Source organism: Sceloporus undulatus, chromosome 1 (genome assembly GCF_019175285.1).
Source record: "Sceloporus undulatus isolate JIND9_A2432 ecotype Alabama chromosome 1, SceUnd_v1.1, whole genome shotgun sequence".
Taxonomy (NCBI): Eukaryota; Metazoa; Chordata; class Lepidosauria; order Squamata; family Phrynosomatidae; genus Sceloporus; species Sceloporus undulatus.
Window position 1 is genome coordinate 218,849,045 of NC_056522.1, and position 12,708 is coordinate 218,861,752.

The 12,708-nt window shown below is 40.3% G+C and overlaps 1 long non-coding RNA gene across 1 annotated transcript in view; it reads right to left on the reverse strand.

The window, feature by feature from the left end:
* LOC121933202 overlaps positions 1-12,379 on the reverse strand; it is a 54,516-nt gene extending 42,137 nt beyond the window's left edge. The window contains exons 1-3 of the long non-coding RNA XR_006104521.1: positions 12,272-12,379; positions 3,957-4,024; positions 1,610-1,792 (exon numbers count right to left, since the gene is read on the reverse strand). This is a non-coding gene — a long non-coding RNA (uncharacterized LOC121933202). The remainder of the gene's footprint in view (positions 1-1,609; positions 1,793-3,956; positions 4,025-12,271) is intronic.
* Between the last annotated feature and the right edge of the window lie 329 nt (positions 12,380-12,708).

A 12,708-nucleotide genomic window follows, 5' to 3' on the forward strand; every position in this document is an offset into this window, starting at 1 on the left:
TTTCTTCCATTGTCAGCAAATTCTGCTGGGATGTTGTTCAAATCATATTTTGGTACAATTACTGTTTTTGTTTTCTTATTCAACTTTACTCTGATTTTTGATATATGCAATTCATGATCTGTTATTATTTACTTTTTACTTAAATCATACTTCCAGTACTGGAAAAAAAAACACCAAGAAGGTCAGAAAAGACAAAAACATTGCAAAATGCCCCCTGCCTCCTTATGAGCATTTTAAACAAAATTCAGGGGGAATGCTGGGTGCTGAGAGATGTCCTGGAGCACTGAGGATGCTGCATGTGGCTCATGGGGCACATTTTTACTGCCCTGATTCTGTACTGTAAACCTGAAAGTGATTTTAGTTATTGTTTTGATTAAATAGTTTTGCTTAAAAGGGGGGGGGGTGCAGCCAACAAAGCAGCATTAGACTGTTACCACAAAGGGTGGCTATTTGTCCCCCTTTACAATCCTTTATTTGAAGACATCTTCTATTTGATAGGGTTCCAGTTTGAGTCTCTTTACATGTCAAAAGTCAACAAAAGGTAGAAAAGGGGTCCTGAAGTTGCTGAGGAATAGTCACACACCGAACAAGGGACTGGCCAGATACACACAGGTCACAGACTTCCCCCAAGTGGTGAGATTCATTGTACATCTACAATGTTTATGATTTGTTGTTGCTGTGTGCCTTCAAGTTGGTTCTGCCTTATGGCAACCCTAAGGCAAAACTATCATGGGGTTTTCTGGGACTGAGAGTGTGTGATTTGCCCAAGATCACCCAATGAATTTCCATGGCAGAGCAGGGAATCATCCCCTGATTTCCAGAGTTGTAGTACAATGTTCAAACCACTACACAACACTGCCTCTCTCTGTTTATGATAATTAAGTCAAATGTGCATTTCTCTCTCTTTCCATTAACACATGCAAATTATATGAAAATCTATGTCTTTCCCCCCTTCTTTTTTTTGGCAATGCACTAGTGACTATTCTAATGCCACTCCTGGGATTTAAATAAAAGCATCTCCTCTCAGTAAATATTAAAAGGAATTAATGCATGTTTCGGTTAATAATTATTATGTAATTTATACTGAGTGTATTACTGCCTCTTTTGAATATAGGTGGTGTTTTTGAAATTACTGATGATTGTCTAAAATGAATATACAGTATGCAAAAGAAACTGGACATAGCAAGATACTGTACTAGTGAGATTCCAAATTATGAAGACTTTTGCAGACTTATGTACACCTGTACACCCTGGCAACTATTTACAATTAACCTTTCTTTCTTTCTTTCTTTCTTTCTTTCTCTTATTCCATTGGACTTGTTTGTGACCCTGTCATAAGTGTTTCACATTTTCTTGCAAATTGTCCTGCAAAATCCAGGTTGTTTAAATTAGAGAAGATTCAATAATTTAATTTTGCCTTGTATTGTCCATATTTTTTAAAAGGCACACCATGTTTCCATAATCCTCTTCCAGTTTTTCTTCACAATTTTCTAATGGGATTAAACAGAGCAACTATGTGGTGCTTAAGACCACTTCTCAGCAAGCATTTTGCATCTATATGTCTATATTTCTAGTTCTCAAATATGGTAAATTCCTCAAGAAATGTTACCTGTTTCTACGTTAACATGGCATCCAAAATATCAGTGACCTTATTCTGGCTCAGGATGTGATTAGGACTGCTGCTTATTATAGATTGAAATCACAATCCATTTCTTCTTTTTGAGATTTAGACAATCTTTGCAAAAATCCTTCGGCTCCTCCAAGTCAGAAAACTCTCAAGGCACATCTGATTCTGGACCATTAAAAAAGAAAAGAAAAAAGAAGAAGAGCTTTATGCTACCTGCATGGGGCTCATGCTATCTTTTATATATTGAAATGATTTTTCTTCAGTTTGCTCAAAGCCAGATTTAAAGTCATGTCCCAGAGGTAACAGGAAAGTCGATCCCCTAAGCTACTCAGTCATTGTTTGCTTTTTTTAAAAAAAACCCTGAAATATCCTATTTCTAAACCAGAAGGTAATTTAAAATACATCTACTACATAAATATGTCCTTTGAAAAATTTACAGTATGGCATTTAGTGGAAATTAAATGCTTTATGTTATTGTGTTCGTTGCAAAAATGATAAACCCAAATGTGCCTGGATCTGACACATTTGTCCTATAGTTCCATCCATTTACAAATGTGCTCATACAGTCACCTAATTAGGGAACAAATTCATATTGATAACTGGACAGTTAAACTGGTGCAGACATGAAAGTATTTCAATATGGTACCCAACCATGTTTCCTGTCTCAGTCTGCCTCCATTTTGCTGCAAATATAGATTCCATATCTCCCCCTGCACCCACCCTCACCAGTTCAGCAAAGGGTTATTTTAGCCTAGGCATTGTAAGTGCAAGCAACAGGACTCCACTGGCTTTAATTTGTCCCTGTCTTTCATTTGATACTACCAGTATTAATAGCTTTGCAAGAAAATTCTGCAGTCATTAATCATAATAATTAATCAGATCCAATTATATTGCATATAAATGCGAACAAATTGCTGAAAAAATAATGATCTATCACCAAGATGTCATGAGGAAAAGAGACTAAAATAGTAATTAGAGGCAGGATTTAGTTGTATACAAGTACCCTGCTACTGATATTACCAGTATGATGATCTGATGATGTAATTAGTGGAAAGTAAAAGTCTAGCAGGCTTTAGCAGTGCATGGCCTAATGATGGCAGCTATACTGAAAGTATAGCAATACTTTCGTTAACCATCATTCCAGCTTCTGATTTCTTACACTCAGACCTAAATGAATGGAAACAGGGCAGATATTGTTCCACCAATGGCCCAGTCTTATACCCATGCATTCAAGAGCAAGTCCCATTAAATTCAGTGGGGCTTACTGCCAAGACAGTGTGCACACAATTTGTAGCCCAATAGTACACTGAGTTGTGAGTGCAACATGTCTACTCAGAAACATGTCTGATTGAGGGCACTCAATCACTTATTCACAGTAGTGCAATACTGTGATGCATTATGGAGTGAGGCTTCAAAGGAAAAAAAAAGCTTGCATGTGCTTGGAGATCATGATTTGCATTTAGTCACACTTGCTACTGATTAAAGAGACTTCTTATTCTTAACAGAACAGCAACATTTCCTTCTGAAGAAGGAAAGTATCCTATTCCTAAAATAAAGGTTGTTTTTTAAAATAAAAATGAAATAAATGAAAAATAAGAAAGCATAATTCTATGACTAGAACAAGAATGGCCTTTTGTTAGTAATTATCATTGGATTTTTATTTGACATACAATTTGCACTGAAAAAATGCCAAAACATTGTCCCACCCTTTAGCACAGCTAAATAACTTTTCAAGGCATTAGTTGGTTTAAACAGAATAAAACAAAGTTTCATTAATAAACATTTCAGATGATGGCCTGTGACCCTGATATGAAGTAGAAACCTTCATCCTTATGCACAGTTGTAAGAAACTAATAACCATTGTTGAATCAGAGAGACTTATTTTAAAGGAAACTCATTGATGATGGCTCTAGAAATGTTTAATTTGAGCAGTGACTTCAATGCACAAGTTATGACTTTTCCATATGTCTGGAGTGATTCTTGAAATGTTGCTATAACATTACAATATGTGCTGTTTCTACTCTCTGTGCTGATGCCTACATTCACCCATTTTTTAAAAAATCTCTCTCTCTCTCTCTCTCTCTCACACACACACACACACAAACACACACACACAGATACACATATTTTCAAGTCTTTAAAACTGCTCGGTGTTGGCTCAGGGATAACGCTAAATAGGTAACTGAAGACTGATGAACAGTTTTATGACAGACGTGCGACTTGAAAAATAAATGTTAAGTTCATCATAGTTTTCCGTACTAAGCACTGCACTTTGCCGTCTTTGATCTCAGCGTTGTGACTACTACAAAGAAATAAAACCTTATCTTACCTTTTCCAGCATCTACTGCAGAAGACCTCAATAATGCATAAGAACATCTGGAAGTACGGTAATTTCAGCTATCAGAGATAAGAATTGACACAGAACAGGTAAAACCTACAAAGATCTGCTGTTGAAATGAGCTGATTAAGGTTAGGTTACTTAAAACATTGTGTATATAGTATTTTCATACTGTCCTTGCTACATCTTGCAATTTTGTATAAGGGGGAGGGAGGTTGAGGGTGACAATTATTTCTTATTTTCAATCTATTTTAATAGCTTGATTAGTTCAGAGCAGTATTCTGCTTTATAAAAAGGGGGGAAAGAAATGACAGTAAATCTCTCCCCATATACATCTATTTAGAGTTAACTGTGAGTTCATAGAGGATACATGGGCATAGTAAACAGGTTTTGAAATGACAATTTTTTACTGGTTGCAAGTGCTAATTGCTAGTTTCTCAAGGGTATAGAATTAATCACCTGCTAGATTTACAGTCTCTAGGTTGAGACCTGAGGATGGAAGCAATAAGAAAAGCTCTTGAGGGACATATCATATGGTGAGTCTAAATATCAGTCTCTATGCATATGTAAATTGGCAACAAAGTTTTTTCAAAGCTCAAGTATGCTAATTTCAAACAGGCAAGACTAAAGCTAGCTTTTAGCAGCTGTTTAACGTCTGCCTGTGGGTGGTAGAGAAAGCTTAAAATACAAGCAAACAGTGGTGCATAAGTAATTAAGCAACATTTTGCTGGGCATAAATAATTCTGTTTATATTGCTCTTTTGAAGAGTGTGGAATACAAAATAACAGATCAAATGCACCTTTAGTCACTAGAGGTTAGCTGCTCTTCCTCTCTACCTTTGCTTTGGTTTTATATTTTAAGGAAAAATCAAATCCTGGTTAGTCTTGTTTTCCTCTCCAACACCACTGGCACACACAAGAACTTCATTTATCATTAAAGTGAATTGCTTCTTTTATTGAAAGTTTTCAAGGGTACAGGGCTTGTAATTCCACTTTTCTTGCCTTCCTTGTAATGTTCTCCTAATACACTTTGGCCAGCATCCAGTTGTTTGCCCTGATGAGAGTAGGCCCATTGAATCAAGGGGATTTCCTTATGTGTTGATTCATCATTTAACAATTGATTCAAGGGGTCTAACTCTAACCCTTGAAGTCACCAATGGGATTCAGGCCTTCATTTCTATCTTGACATAAACAAAATATGTACACACACTTCTGTACCTAGCAACTTGGTATCTCACAGTCAACAAAATTAGGATACGTTTGTAAAACTGTAAAGAAAACAGCCAACATTTCTACTATTCTCAAGGTTATAAAGCAACAGATGGCCTATTAAAAAAAGCATTTTGAAATGCTTCAAAAGAATAAGAGTTTTTATGATATGATCCTTTTTTAAAGGATTAACTGGGACATTTATTCAGAATGCTCACTGTTAGGTTATTCTGGGTTAGTGGAAACCTAGAGTAATCTAATTTGGAAAATTCTAAATAACTGAATAAAGAACTACAACATTTCTATTTGAATAAGTAAAAGGCTTGGGACTTATCTAAGGTAAAATGAATAATCTGGCATGATAAATAATAATAATAAAATAAATAAAACTTTTATTTATATCCCACTTTTCTGTGACTAGACAATCAAAGCATCTCACAACATATTAAAATCCACATTTACAACATTGTATCCCAATTCCCCCCCCCCTTAAAACAGGATTAAACATGTTACAATTAAAATATCTATTAAAAAGAAAGAAAATATATACAATATGACGAAGACAGAGCGGTGGGCTAATACATGATGTGAGGGGCAGACATTCTGTGGCCGGGCACTTTTATTCAGGAATGGCCTGCTGGAAGAAATCCGTCTTGATAGCTTTTTTAAAGCTGTCTAAGCTGGCAATTTGACGGATCTTGTCAGGCAGGCCGTTCCATAGTTTGGGAGCAATTGCAGAGAAGGCCCTCTGGGAGGTAGCAGTTAGTTTGGTTTTTAAAGGCTGCAGTAGGTCCCTCCAAGAGGACCTGAGGGTGCGGGGCGGATTATGTGGGAGCAGGCAATCCCTCAAATAGGTTGGACCCAAGCTATGTACAACACCTTGTACTGTGCCCGGAAACTAATAGGCAGCCAGTGAAGAGATTTTAGAACAGATGTTATTCGGTCACTCCTAGTTTTTCCAGTGACCAGCCTGGCTGCCATATTTTGCACTAGTTGAAGTTTCTGGACTAGGCACAAGGGTAGCCCCATGTAGAGCGCATTACAGAAATCAAGTCTTGAGGTTACCAGTGAATGTACAACAGTTTCTAGGTCCTTTACTTCCAGGAAAGAGCGCAGCTGGCGTATCAGCCGGAGCTGATAACAGGCGCTCCTGATCGTCGCATTCACCTGATTTCTCATGTGAAGTGACGAATCTAGGTGCACCCCCAGACTGCGAACACAGTCCTTTGTGGAGAGCTTGACCCCATCTAGGACTGGAGGTTGCAACCCTATACCTGGTTTGGGGGCCCCTACTGTAAGTACCTCTGTTTTGTCTGGATTCAGCCTGAGATTGAATGATTCGCTAACATCCAGTATGCAACAATAGATTATAGGTTTTCTCACCTTGGGTAGAATAGAGAAAATCCCCCTCAGGTGGATGGGCAAGATGTACCAGTAGTTACAACATATTTAACAGTGGTATGATTGTAAGCATCAGTTATTTTGATTGATTTCAGTCTGACCTCAGGCCTAGATGAGAACATCTGGTTACTTTTGTTAATGATCTACGGTGGGAGTTGGACAGGCAGAACATGGTGGTAAAAATTGTGCAGTTCGAGGATTTGGTGTCACCCATGTCCCAATGGATATTAAACTCTATCTTCTTTATCTTCTTTTTTTAAAATCTAATTCCAAATTCATCTAATTTCTGTGCTATGCATGGGGCCAGAAACGGACTGGATGAGGGTGAACACATTGAATTCTACTCCAAACAAGGAGGTGGTATTCCTGGTCATTTCAATGGTAGATCAAGAAATGAGGGTTCATCCTGTGCTGAATGGAGATATATTCTCCCTGAAGAGATAGGCTTGTAACTTGGGTGTATTACTGGACAGCTTGAATGCCTGGGTTTTGGTGGTGGCCAGGAATACATTTGTGCAATTAAAACTAGCACACCTGCTGCACACATTAATAGAGATACAGTGGACCCTTTTTATACTCTGGGGTTTGGTTCCAAGATCCCGCATGGATAACAAAATCTGTGGATGCTCAAGTTCCATTAAATATAATGACATAGAAAAATGGTGTCCCTTATTAAAAATAGAAAATCAAGGTTTGATATTTGAAATTTATACTTTTTTTGAACATTTTCAAACCATCGATGCTTGAATCTGTGTATACAACATCCGTGTATAATAAGGGCCAACTGTATCTGATATCTGATCTGGCCACAGTGACATATGCTTTAGTTGTATACCATTTGGATTATGGTAACACACTATCTGTAGAGCTGTCTTTGGCAAGTGTTCAGGTTGCGGTGGCTTCACTGGCTACTGGTCCATTTCCAGGCACAATTATGACATATAAAACCACATGTATCTAGGATCCAAATTATCTTATCTACTGCATTTTCCAAATGAACCTATCAGGGCTCTATGATTTTCAGGGCAAATTTTTTTCATGGTTTCAATATGCTCACAGGCACATCTGGTGGAGACATGGTAGAGGGACTTCTTGGTGGCTGCTCCCAGACAACGTACCTATCTCCCACAGAAACCTTCTCCTGCACCTTCCCTACTCTTCTGCTGCAGGCAAGCAAGGACCTTTTTGATTTGCAGGGGATTTTTAAAAATGCCTTCCCATCCCATTTTTGTTATGTTTCTGAATGCTTTAAAACTGCTTCAAATTCAGTTCAATTCAGTTGTATTGCTTTAGCAGAAATCCACACCAGTTTTTAATTCAATTTTTGGTTTTGATGTGATGTAGCTATTTAACTTTTTTTCATAAACCAACCCTTTTATAACTTACTGGTTTTAGCTAAATTTTGTTTAAGCTTACGTGGGACACTGCCTTATTATGTCTTGGAGTGGGACAAAGGAAAGATAAGAATAAAACAAAAGCAAAGCCATTTGCACTGGGATACAAAAAGCTGACCATCTCTATTGACATAAGCAATATATGATGATTGAGAAATGAAGGGAGCAGACACAGCATTTGGGAGACTTGTATTCTTTTGAATTATCTTTCCATTTTTCTTTTAAAAATCTCCCCAAAATATATTATTGGTGAATATAATATTGTTATATCTTCTTGAGCAAACACTACTTAATGGCCATTGACATGCTTCAGTCTGTTTGGAATAAATGACCTATTATGAGCAACATTTAAACAATATTATCTTATTTTTTATTGGAACTACCAGGTGAACAAATTGGTTTTTTTTTGGGGGGGGGGTGAGATATGAAGGACTTATATAATTTTTCATCTTACTCCCATAATGAATTTGAATGGAAACCAATCAGTTCCATCATGGAAAATGTGAATAGTTGTTACATTCTTGAAATAACTACATTCTTGGAATAACTATGTTTGTGAGTTATCCACAGAGATACTGGATGATGGCCATCTGATCAATGTGATCCTCCTTCCTTTTTGGCAGATAAGATTTGTCTTAATCTGCTTGGGGCAGACATTAACTTTCATTTATTTTTATAGGTTTTTGTGGGTTTTTCGGGCTATGTGGGCATGTTCTGGAAGAGTTTATTCCTGACGTTTCACCAGCATATGTGGCTGGCATCTTCAGAGAATGGTGACATGGAAGTGAGTGAGGTATATGTACTGTGTGACCCTTGATTGAGAAGAAGTGATTTACATGTTAATTTCTGTGTTGGTCTGTTATTAAATGGCAAGGCTTCAAGGTGTCTAATTAATGATCCATTGTCTGCTGTGAAAACCCCTGACCCTGGGTGATGTTCATTTCCACATGCTAGGTCTTGAGTTTGATATTTTGCAGGACGGGTAGCCAAACTTTGTTTACTTTAAGGGTTTCTTCTTTCCTGTTGAAGTTGTCTAGGTGTTTATGTATTTCAATGGCTTTTCTGTGCATTCTGACCTGGTAGTAATGGACACTATGGCACTCATCTGACAATTTTTTCTAGAAGACATCACAGCCCTGTTCGAACATTGCCTCACCACCAGCTACTTCCAGTGGGACAATGGACTCTACAAGCAGAGAGATGGGGTAGACATAGGAAGGCCCCTGAGCCCAGCAATAGCAAACTTTCACATGGAACACTTTGAAAAGCAAGCCCTGAAAACAGCACCAAAAAAGCCCACAACATGGTTTCAACATGTGGATGATACTTTCACCATTTGGAGTCATGGCGAATCTGACCATGTTTCTGAACCATCTGAACAGCATCCACCTAAACATCCAATTCATGATGGAAAAAGAAAAGGAAGGAACATTGCCATTCTTGGATGTCCTGGTCATCCGCAAACCAAACCAAAATTTGGGCCACACAGTATACAGAAAACCTACACACATGGATACATACTCTAACCATCACCCAGGACAAAACAGAAGCAGAATAAAAACACTGGTAGACTGGGCAAAAAAGGATCTGAATTGAAGCACCTAGATTGGGCTCTACAGGCTAATGGTTACTCCAGCTCAGACATCAGAAGGGCTGCCAGACCCAAACAACCACCCAAAGGAAAGGTACTTTTACCATACATTAAAGAAGTCATAGACAGAATAGGGAAACTGGTGAGGAAACACAACCTCCAAATGATCTGGGCACCACAATTTAAAAAGGATGTTTAGAAACTGGAGCGTGTCCAAAGGAGAGCGACCAAAATGGTGAAGGGTCTGGAAATTATGCCCTATGAGGAATGACTTAGGGAGCTGGGGATGTTTAGCCTGGAGAAGAGAAGGTTAAGGGGTGATATGATAGCCCTGTTTAAATACTTGAAGGGATGTCATATTGAGGAGGGAGCAAGCTTGTTTTCTGCTGCTCCAGAGACTAGGACCCAGAACAATGGTTGCAAACTACAGGAAAAGAGATTCCGCCTCAACATTAGGAGGAACTTCCTGACAGTAAGGGCTGTTCAACAGTGGAACAAACTCCCTCGGAGTGTGGTGGAGAGGTCTTTAAACAGAGGCCGAATGGCCATCTGTTGGGGATGCTTTGATTTGCATTTCCTGCATGGCAGGGGGTTGGACTGGATGGCCCTTGCGGTCTCTTCGAACTCTATGATTCTATGAATCTATGAATCTACAAACCTTCTCCCTGCCACTTTTCTCAGCCCCTCTGCCTGAAGTTTAAAGGTTTATAAACTAAGAAATCTTTCTTAATTGTCTTATTGGAATGTATAGATAAGCCCTGATTCAGTAAATATATACAAGGCTGAAACCCACCATGGCATTTCCTTGACTACATATGTGCATGTCTGCTTGCCATCATAAGGGAAACAGAAGTGTGAAAAAAACAATATTTGATTATAGACATTATTGATGTTCTCTTTTTCTGGCCACTGAAGCTATGGAAACCTCTGTGTTGTATCTGTGCATTTTCCAATTCACATTCCCCCTTCTCCATATTAGTTTTCTCAATCATAGATTAGAGATACTTTTATAAAATAACTGCATGAAATCGTCCAGAATATTAACCTTTTCCATAGTGTCCCTTTATCTTGGAGGAAATAATAATAAAACAGTTGCTTAAATGGTATTGTATAGCATTCTGAGGGAGAGAGAGGCAGGCTAGCCCCAACAGGCCTGCCTGGAAGAAGACAAGCCCTCCCTTCTTCCACCATCTTGAGGGAGAGAGAGGCAGGCTAGCTCCACCAGGCCTGCCTGGAAGAAGATTAACCATCCATTAAGAAGCCAAGCCCTCCCTCCAGTCCATCTCCCTTGGTCCAGGCCTTGGAGATAGAGAAGAACTGCTGGACCTCATCCCCTTCCCCACCACCACTCCCTTCTCCCTTTGTGTTGTGTCTTTTTAGATTGTAAGCCTGAGGGCAGGGAACTGTCTACTTAAAAAGATTGTATGTACAGCGCTGTGTAAATTTACAGCACTTTCTAAATAAAGGTTAATAATTCTTCAGGCAGGAGTCTTGAATACATCTGGCCCAAATTTGCAGATTTCAATTGGATTAGATGCCTATGATCTGCTCTAAGTAGGGTTGCCTTTAAAGAGTGCTTGGAAACTGCTACAGGGTGAAAATGTGTCAACTAGACTGTTGTCTCCATTTTTTTGAAACTTGTGCTGCAGCTGTAAAGCAGAGCATCTTCAGAGTAGAAGGAGAGCAGTGGGGCAGGGATGCTGAGTGGGTTTCTGCCCCAGAACTCCACAACCTGAGGTATCCCACTGAGGCAAGACCACAAGGAAGCAACTGGGCACTTAGATCAACTGAACCACATCTACCAATAAGTCTGCAGAGATGATAATCACTAGAGTCAGCTCTCCATATCCACAGATTGTACCATCCACAGCTTGTGAATATGAAAAATAATAATAAAAAAATAAAAAAATTCAGAAAGCAGACCACGATTTTGCCATTTTATATAAAGGGCAACATTTTACTTGTTGTTGTTAGGTGCCATTGAGTCAACTCCAGCTCATGGTGACCCTGTGGATGAGACATCTCCATGGCTCCCTATCCTCCATTGCTTTGCTTAGGCCCTGCAAACCCGTGACTGTGACACCCTTGCTTTAGGGTTGCCATAGCTGAGGACCTCCAAACCGGGACAAATGTAGGACAAGGTTCAAAAATGTAGGACTTTTTAAAAAAATTCTTGGCCAGGAAATTAAAAAAAAAAAGGTCCTACATTTTTGAACCTTGTCCTCCTTCTCCTTCCCGGCTTGGGAGGAAGCCTTGGCCTGCTCCCAGGCCGGGAAGGAGTGTGGGGGTCGCTTGTCATCGCGGTGATCACCATGGTGGCAAGCGGCCTCCTCCCCGGCCTCGCAGAGGCCTTGGAGGACCCTTCGGCCGGAGCTCCGACCACAGAGCCGCTTCCAGGGCCTCCAAAGGGGCCTGGGAGACAGCTTCTCCCAATCCCCAGAGGCCTTGGAGGAGTGCTCCGCAATCACAGAGCTGCTTCCAGGGCCTCCAAAGGGGCCTGGGAGACAGTGTCTCCCAAGCCCCAGAGGCCTTGGAGGAGTGCTCCGCGATTGCGGAGCTGCTTCCAAGGCCTCCCTGGGGCCTGGGAGACAGCGTCTCCCAAGCCCCAGCCTCCAGGGCCTTGCTGGAGGGGGGGTTGTCCTGGGGCGGGACCGTGCAGACCCGCCCCAAACCAGGAAAGTCCTGCTCCCAGGTGGGATATGGCAAGCCTACCTTGCTTGGGTCCATCCATCTGTTATGTAGTCTTCACTTCCTTCTTATACCTTCTACCTTTCCTAGCATTATTGTTTTTTCTAGTGATTCATGCCTTCTCACTATGTGCAGTGTGTGCAGTGGCATCCCACACTGGGGTGTCACCCAGTGCAGTAGGTGGGGATTTAGGGGTGGGGCTTCAGGGGGCAGGCCCCCAAAAGGCACGCCCTCACCTCCCTGCCTGGCATGGTTTCACTCACTTGTAAAGCTGTGCTAGGCAGGGAGGAAGGGGTGCCCTAGGCCTCTCCTTCCATGCTGTGCACCATGGCATGTGGTAGGTGTGTGGGAGTGCTCAGCCAGGTGTCACATCTTCTGGAGTGTCACCTGGTGTGGTCCATACCCCCTAGTGGCACCACTGATTATGTGGCCAAAGTACAACAGCCTCAATGTGATCATCT